Here is an 8,270-nt window from a genome sequence, read left to right on the forward strand (position 1 = left end):
TCTTTTCTTTTATTCTTTATTTATTTTATCTTCTTAAAAAAAAAAATTGATTCATGTTTTAGGTGGGATATTTGCATGTTAATCAGTGAGGGTGAAACATGAATTGTCACCCATTTGAACCATGTTCATATTGCTCCAATCCTTATCATAGTTATAGTAATTGTCCATCCTGGGGACAATTCTGCAATTTTTCATATGAGCAAGTGAACATCAATGTCTCCATCTTGGGGTTTGAATCAAATTGAAATTTTTACAATCCGGACTAGAGCAACCATCCTGATTTCTCGTGGCAAGCTCAAGCCATGGAAAATTGTGCTCCCCGATTTCATGAACTGCACTATCCTGAATATCCACAGTTCGAAAACCAAGCCCTCCATCCTTCATCATATGATCATCTTCCTCAAAAATCTTCATGGGAAGACATGTTGAAGGAATTTATGGAGAGAACTGGCCAATCCACCATTCAAGTGCCACAACTATAGTCATCATTGGAAGACACTCTCAAGGCCTTCATGCATCTCACAGGCCAATCTATTAGTGACGTGAAAAATGCCACTATGGCCAACACTTCAGCGATGGAAAGGTTGGAAGGATAGCTTGATCGCCTGGTTGATGAGTTCAACAGAATGGAGGAAGAAGAGCTTCAAAGTCAGTTGATGGCTGAAAGGCACTACATGATTAATAAGGATGAGTCCAACAATCCTCATCATGAGCATGTCCAAGCCACCACCACACTTGGGAGTGAAGAAGTTGTTGAGGAAATTGTTAATGAGCCAAGTCTGGAAGATCCTTTGGAAGAGATATTTGCTCAATTTGAATTTGATCCGGACCTTGACATGGTACCTGAGCAAGCTAAGGCCTTATTGGATTCCACTCCTAAGATACAACCTGAGAATGGGGAAACCACTGAGATATCATTCCCTGACACATCTTCATCAGCAACTGAGGAGGAAGAGAAAGAAGAGCACTTAGAGTCTGTTGAGCACCTAGAGCAAATTGAGCCCCCGTCAACTCCAAATTTATCCAATGACAAGGTGATAAGCGTCGAATGTTGCACATTCAAGCCCCTTAACTTATATATATTAATTCCTTAGCATTGTTATTTGTTTGATTTTGTGTTATTTTAATGTTTTCAGGTTTTAAATAAAGATGTAATTAATTCCATTGATTTTGGGCTTAAAGCACACTTTGAGAAGACCTAGAAGATATGTTTAAGCTTAACCAATCATAATAGAAGACCTATATGATGTGGTTAAGTTTAATCAAATCAAGAGAAGGATTAAATCGGAATTTCTCCACTAAGAGTCAAAATCGGATTGGATTCAAATTTGGATTCTGCATATGTCTCAGTGTTTGGATCATAACTTTTGTGTCAGTTATTAGATTGCAATGAAAATGGTGGCGTTGGAAAGCTAATAAAAAATGAAACAAATATGTCAAACATACCTTTTCCCTAATTCAGACGTTTACTATGCTAAAATTTCCCCGAAATAAAAGACCATAATTCTGGACGAATTTGGAATCATTTTCCTACTTGGATTGAAGTTTCAATCTCCTACTTGGACAAGAAGACTCAAGAGACGATTTTTATGGAATTCCAAGAGCTTCTAGGCCTTTCCTAGTCCCTATAAATAGACCCCTAAGCTTCAAGAGAAGTGTGCTTGTGCTTGGGCTTGTGCTTAGATTTAGACAGAAAATTCTTCTTGAAGGCCTGACAAGTTGAAGAGGAGAAGAACATGGTAGGAGGCCATCCCAGCACTACGATGAGCAGCTAAATTCCTAATAGGGTGTTGATGTAGCCCTTTCCAAGTAACAATGGTTTAATTGTATTTTAATTTGGGATTTTCTATATGCATGATGGTTGTATAACTGTGAGAATTGATTTTAATGTTTATATTCAATCATTATGAATTTCTTATCTTGTCTTAAAAAGTCTTTTATATTGATTGAACTCAATCCTTCATATTTTCTGTGATTATGTGAATGATTGTTATACAACGGTTTTAATTGATATATTATCAAGAGGATTAGATAGGTCATGCCTAGGAAAGACGGATTGTACTACACCCTAGTTTAGTGTAATTTAGGTAGACAATTCGTACCAACCGAAGATGGGTTATACTATTCCATTGATTGTGTGTATCCTATTAAAGACGTAGCTAATCCATGCCTAGGGAAGACGGGTCGTACCACATCTTAGTGGTTAGGTGGACGGTCCATGCCAACCGAAGATGGATTATACTTATTCTTTAAAGGTAATTTCTTGACTACACGAGTGAGACGAGCCCTATATCATGCATAGTATGAATTTTCCTTGTTAATTTATGATTGACCATTGTTATACGGTGAGTGGTGAAATTAATCCCCTATTCTTTATCTCATCCATATTCTATTTAAATTTATGTCTTTCACTTTTATGCATTTATTTTTAGAAAACAAAAATCAAACATCTTTTAAATTAAGTTATATTTAATCTCGATAAGCTTGATAATAATACCTACGCAGTCCTTAAGGTTCGACACCCTTTCTATAGCCTTATCCTACAAGGATTCGTTCTATTACGAGTGGTAAATTTTATTATTGATATATTTTGGTAAACAAAAGACCACATCACAAGGAAGTGAGTACTGAAGCTCATTCCTTCATCACAATCCCTCTTGAGACACTTCATGAGCCCCAAGCTTCAGTTCTTCAATGCCTCGAAGAGCCACCTTATAATAAACTTGTCAAGGATCTATGCACAGAAAGTCACAAATCTAGGAACCGTCTTCCTAAGAAGATCCTTCGAAGCAAGCAAGTAGGCTACTTGAGATGGGGAAACATTCTTCCAGAGGGCTATCAAATTCTAAAGAAGAGAGTGAAAGGGATTGCTTGGACATCCAAATGATCGGGGAAAGCACTGTAAATTTTTTTTTCCATTTTACTTTCCGCACATTTTCTTTCTTTCCTTTTTCATTTTATTTCTTGTCATTTTATTTTTGACAGCAATTAATCTTTTGATGTTTGTTCCTATAAGACAATATTGATGTTAGTTTTTGACAGGTGTTTTGGTGTTTAGGTTTGGGGGATGCCTTGACCTTTTTCACACTCGGATTTTCCTTCCCTTCTGGTAACGTATTTCTACACTACACATTAAGGACAATGTGTAATTCAAGTTTGGGGGTATGGAAAAATTTTTGTCTATTTGTTTGTTTTTCTATTTTTATTTGTTTTTTTGTTCTTGAAAATTTTCAAAAAAAAAAAAAATTCTGTTATGTTGTTGATTGAGCATGATTACATCGCAAGTGTGGTTTGCATATCATTGGTTTGTTTAACATCCTAAACACTGTATTTCATTAGAAATCTGAATCTTTTGACTCATCTGTTGAATTAGAGAAACTTCACTTGTTTGAATTGTTTATCACAAGCACATTTGCATAGGGTCTATGAGGTATGAGATTTAAATTGAGGAATGTGTGTGTCTTGAGATTTGTAGGATGATTTGTTGATGAAACCTCAGCTTAAATTCAATAATAATAATATCATCAGTTGGAGTTCTCATTGAGTAACTGGGCCTCTTGCCTCACTAAGCATTGAGCGTTCGCTTAAAAAGATGAGAAATCTAATTTGGTTGATTGTATGGCTAGTTTGGCTTCGTAGCCTTTTTTACTTGAGTAATTAAGCCCTTAGAGATGTTTCTACATCTAGTGCCCTAAAACCATTTGGTTTAGGAGTCACTAGCCCAACACTCATTACATAGGTCAATTAGAAAGCTTAAGAGAGTCAAGCATTGCATAGCCTACACCAAAAATTTAAAAAAATAAAAAAAAAATTAAAAAAAAAAAGAGGAAAAAAAAATACACATTTTGATTTAAGCCTTGGTTGTTTTCATCTGATAGAATTCCTATGAATTTTGGGTTACACAAGCTTTGAGAAAAATTAAAACCTCATGAGTCTATGTTAATCTCACCTTACACTTATTTGAGCATGTATTGTCTCAATTTTTCAGCTATGAGTTGATTGATTTTTTTATGTCTTGATGATGTGATTCTGATGTTCACCTTATTAAACCTACTCATGATATCTGAACCATGTGTGTGTGTGGAAGTCCTTGTTTGTCAACAACATAGTGCTTTAAAATGTTTGTGGGTATTATTTCGTGCAAACTCTCATGAGACTTCACTCGTCCACTAGTGAATCCTAGGGTTTAAAAGGCTTATAGCATATGCTAAATGCAATCGTTTCTCCCACGACATCGGTCTTATGTTTCATGCTTTAATTTTGTTTTTCATTTTGTTTTGCTAAGTGACTAGCAAAATGAAAGTTTAGGGGTATTTGATGAGTGCCAAATATTGTATATTTATACCCTTTAATTTGTATAACCTAAACTTTTAGTTTTGTTATTTTCTGATTTTTTTTGTTAGTTTTGGTGTTTTAGTGTTTTGCAGGTCATTGAGAGAAAATAACAATTTTTATGTGGAATTGTAAAGAAATGGGAAAACAAGTATATTTTGATCTGTTGGCTCGAGCACATCTCTGCCCAAGACGCTTGTGTCACGCCCCCGTTTTAGGATATAAAGGAAACGCGAACTTGATTGCTAAAAACATTTAAATGGAAGCTTGCATTTACAACATATAGATTATAACTTCCTATTTTCTTATTCTTGTCTATTAATAGTTCTTTACAAAGCTATGAACTCCAAAAAGTCACATACTATACACTATAAATGTTGGGTCGGTCCACAGCGATCTATTGCTCTTAGCGAGGTCTACTCCATTACAACGAAATAACTTCGTCTAACTGGGTCATCTGAAATTTCAGGGAAAAGGGGTGAGTTCGACAACTCGGTAAGGAAATTACAACACCAAGAAAATAAAACATGCTGTAAAATCTTCTTGCCATAATCTTTAGTCATGCATAATGACAGTTTATGCAAAATAACAAAATGAACAATTAAACAGAATTTATGAGTAAGTGAATGAGGAATATGAGTAATGGCATAAGAATAATAGTTTATGCAAAATAACAAAATGAACAATTAAATAGAATTTATGAGTAAGTGAATGAGGAAAATGAGTAATGGCATAAGAATGACAGTTTATGGAAAATAACAAAATGAACAATTAAATAGAATTTATGAGTAAGTGAATGAGGAATATGAGTAATGGCATAAGAAATTTATAATGATCCAGTAAATTCTTTTCGTTTATATTCTCTTTAAAACTGTAACTGTGGTTTATCCCTTTATAGACTCTACACTACTATTTCCCATGAGCAGAGCACGTTGGCTTTGTCCAAAGGACATATAGACTCAGCCTGTCATCACAGAGAAGAGTCGCCGGGTTGGGGATCTTCCCTAGGTGAAGGCCAACCCCAGCCGGTAGCACATACGATCTTTTGGTATCTTGCCATGCTACCCTATATGGTACCGATCATAACTGTAGTAGTGCCTCAGGGTTAAACAATTACTGCACATGAACGTTTTCTGTAATACTGTAGGCTCTACTATAACTGTATACTTTACTTTAAAACTGTAAGAGCCGCTTTCATAACTATAGTCATGTGCAGACTTAAAACTTTAGATCCTCTTTTCATTCAAAACTGTATAAATCATAAACTTTAGAATGCTCTATAATCATAACTTTGAAATGCTCTTATTCATAACTGTAAGTATGCATAGTCCATAACTTTGAAAAGCTCTGTAATTATGCATAAATCATAACTCTAAAATGCTATTAATCATAACTGTACTTTATGCACAAAATTCTTGAATAATAATATATAAGTAATAAAAGCTTGGCATTAAAAATCACATAAGTAAATGCTTGTAAAATTCCCCAACACTTTTTCAAAAGATTTGTAATAAAATCTTGTTGGGGGTTTTTCGGTGTTGTATCCCATTTCCTGAACTTGTTATTAGCATCGAGGTCGAGCTTTTACCTAAATAAATTGAAAGAAAGAGCTTAGAAGAATATTCCAAAATTTGAAGCCTACAACTTTACTAAAGTAAACATAACACATAACAAGAGGTCTCCAAATTATATTATTCATCAATATTCATAAGTCCACATTACTACTTAGTGACTAAATTATCAACACTCTAAGAATTTTAATATGAACTCATTTGGCCCAACCCGCAGAAACTCTCCAACAACAACTCCCTTGAATTTACTAATCCTTAGTTTAAAACTTCATATCAAAACAAACCAATATTGAATTGAACTCATTAAAGTTTATGGCAACAAAATAGAACCTTATCCAAACATAAACATCATCCAATCATCTACTCATTTCTCATTAATTTGTCCAAAACATGATTAATCCTCAAACCTTAAGCAGAAATTCAATACCCTAAAAATCATCCAACAATAAATCATAATTAGAAAAACCAACCTTCTCAGGCAAACCCAGAATTTATTTTCAAATTAAGCAATGGATCAATAATTTTCAACATATTGAAACCCAAACAGAATTTTCCATAAACGAGATTTCAACCCAATCAGTCACTAACCAAAAGTCTTTCATAAAAATTCTCAGTAAGATCATCTAGAAAACATTGTCATCACAACCATTCCCAATTACCAATTCACAACAAAAATCATATTTTACTAATTTTAAAAACAACCTCTCACTTTCATCCGAAATCAGTAAATCAAAAATATAGTACATGGTCAAAACTTAATAAATCTACTAAAACCCATCCACTGTGAGCCAACCTCTACCAAATCCAAAAAGAACCCATATACAGAAAACAACCATAAACCAATCGACCATCAACACACATATCACTGACCAGCAAGACCTAATCTCAAAATTAATCCAATCTCAACCCCAAATCAGTTGACATACCCACTGCTGAGACACACACACACGGCTCAGCCATCCAAAACCTCCACCAACAGAGAACACACCACACACATAATCAATTCTATGTCCAAAAAAATAGAAAAACACAAGATCAAACTCCAAGCTTTAGCCATACGGATTAAAACCAAAGATTAACACCGAAAAACACCACACATACTAACGAGGATAACCCAGAAATTACCCATAGTTTCTGGACTTAAGACTCGCTGGAAAATCCTACTGAAGCTCGCTGGAATTGCACTCCAAGTCATCGAAAATCGCCTCCTCCGACGACCCACGGAAAAACCCAGCTCTGTCTCGCCGAAAATCTCATCCTCCGGCCACCGGACTTCGCCCACCGCCTCGACCCTTGTTGAACCGCCGGAGTTCGTTAATGGAGGATCGGGTTCTCAGGTCTCACAGTCACGGGTTCAGCTCATGGGTCACAGGTCTCGTGGGTTTGATGGGTTTCAGCGCACAGGTTCGCCAAAAATTGGGTCTGGGTTCCGCTGAAAATCATGCTGCCTTGCCAGAATTTATGTCCTTTAGTTCTGCTGGCGTCCTCTGCTCTGACCCATCGTGGTTGGCCAGAAAAATCGGACCTCCCGGAGGTCAGGTTCTCTCTCTGTCTCGTCTCTCTCTTGATCTCTGACTCTCCCTCTCTCTCAGTATCTCATCTCTCACTCTCTCGCATTCTCTCTCTGTCTCGCATCTCTCTGTCTCTCATCTCTCTGTCTCTCATCTCTCAATCTCATGATCTCTCTCTCCATGTCTCACTGTGTTCGTGCGAGAAGAGGAAGAAAGAAGACAAAGAAATAAGAAGAAAGAAAAATAATAAAAGAAGAAGGAGACAACTTGTTCAACAAGTTGTTAATTTATTTATTTATTTTTTTAACTTGTTGATTAAGTTACTTAACTTACTTAAGAAGTTTTATATATTTTTCATTTTTTTTTTAAAAACAAATCTAATAAAATCTGGGGCATTACAGCTTGTGTGAATTCCAAAAGAAAAGAAAAATAAAAAGGAAGAAGCTATTTTGTAGAAGCCCAAAAAGAAATGAAAAAAGAAAAAAAAAATTGAATAAAGCCAATATGCGTGGGACCAAATAAAAGAAAAGAAGAAAAGAAAAGTGGGAAAAAAAAAAAGAGGGAAGTGAGGGTAGATGCGTCATTTTTGGTTTTTTTTTTTCTATCCTTAGCAGCACCATGTAAAAAGGAGCTTTTCTTTTGTGAAAAATGGAGAGTGGGTGTGGGGAGGCGCAAACCTGCAGCCTCCAACCGAGAGTCTTCTTCTTTGTATGTTTTCTTTTTTCTTTGTAAGATTTTTAGTTTTTAATAAACTTTAACATTTTATTTTTTATTATGAGAGGCTAAAACTTCAACAAAAGTTGAAGATGAAGCCTCGCCATTGATTAGATTTCGTATTTTTATGTTTTGTTCGTAT

At 35.3% G+C, this 8,270-nt stretch overlaps 1 long non-coding RNA gene across 1 annotated transcript; it reads right to left on the reverse strand.

The window, feature by feature from the left end:
• Nucleotides 1–4,574: 4,574 nt before the first annotated feature.
• On the reverse strand, nt 4,575–7,652 carry LOC133866812 (uncharacterized). The gene is made up of 2 exons (XR_009899926.1): nt 7,029–7,652; nt 4,575–4,789 (listed from the first exon to the last, which is right to left on the reverse strand). It is a non-coding gene; the product is annotated as an uncharacterized LOC133866812 (long non-coding RNA).
• Between the last annotated feature and the right edge of the window lie 618 nt (nt 7,653–8,270).

This window comes from Alnus glutinosa, chromosome 4, assembly GCF_958979055.1.
Source record: "Alnus glutinosa chromosome 4, dhAlnGlut1.1, whole genome shotgun sequence".
Lineage (NCBI taxonomy): Eukaryota > Viridiplantae > Streptophyta > Magnoliopsida > Fagales > Betulaceae > Alnus > Alnus glutinosa.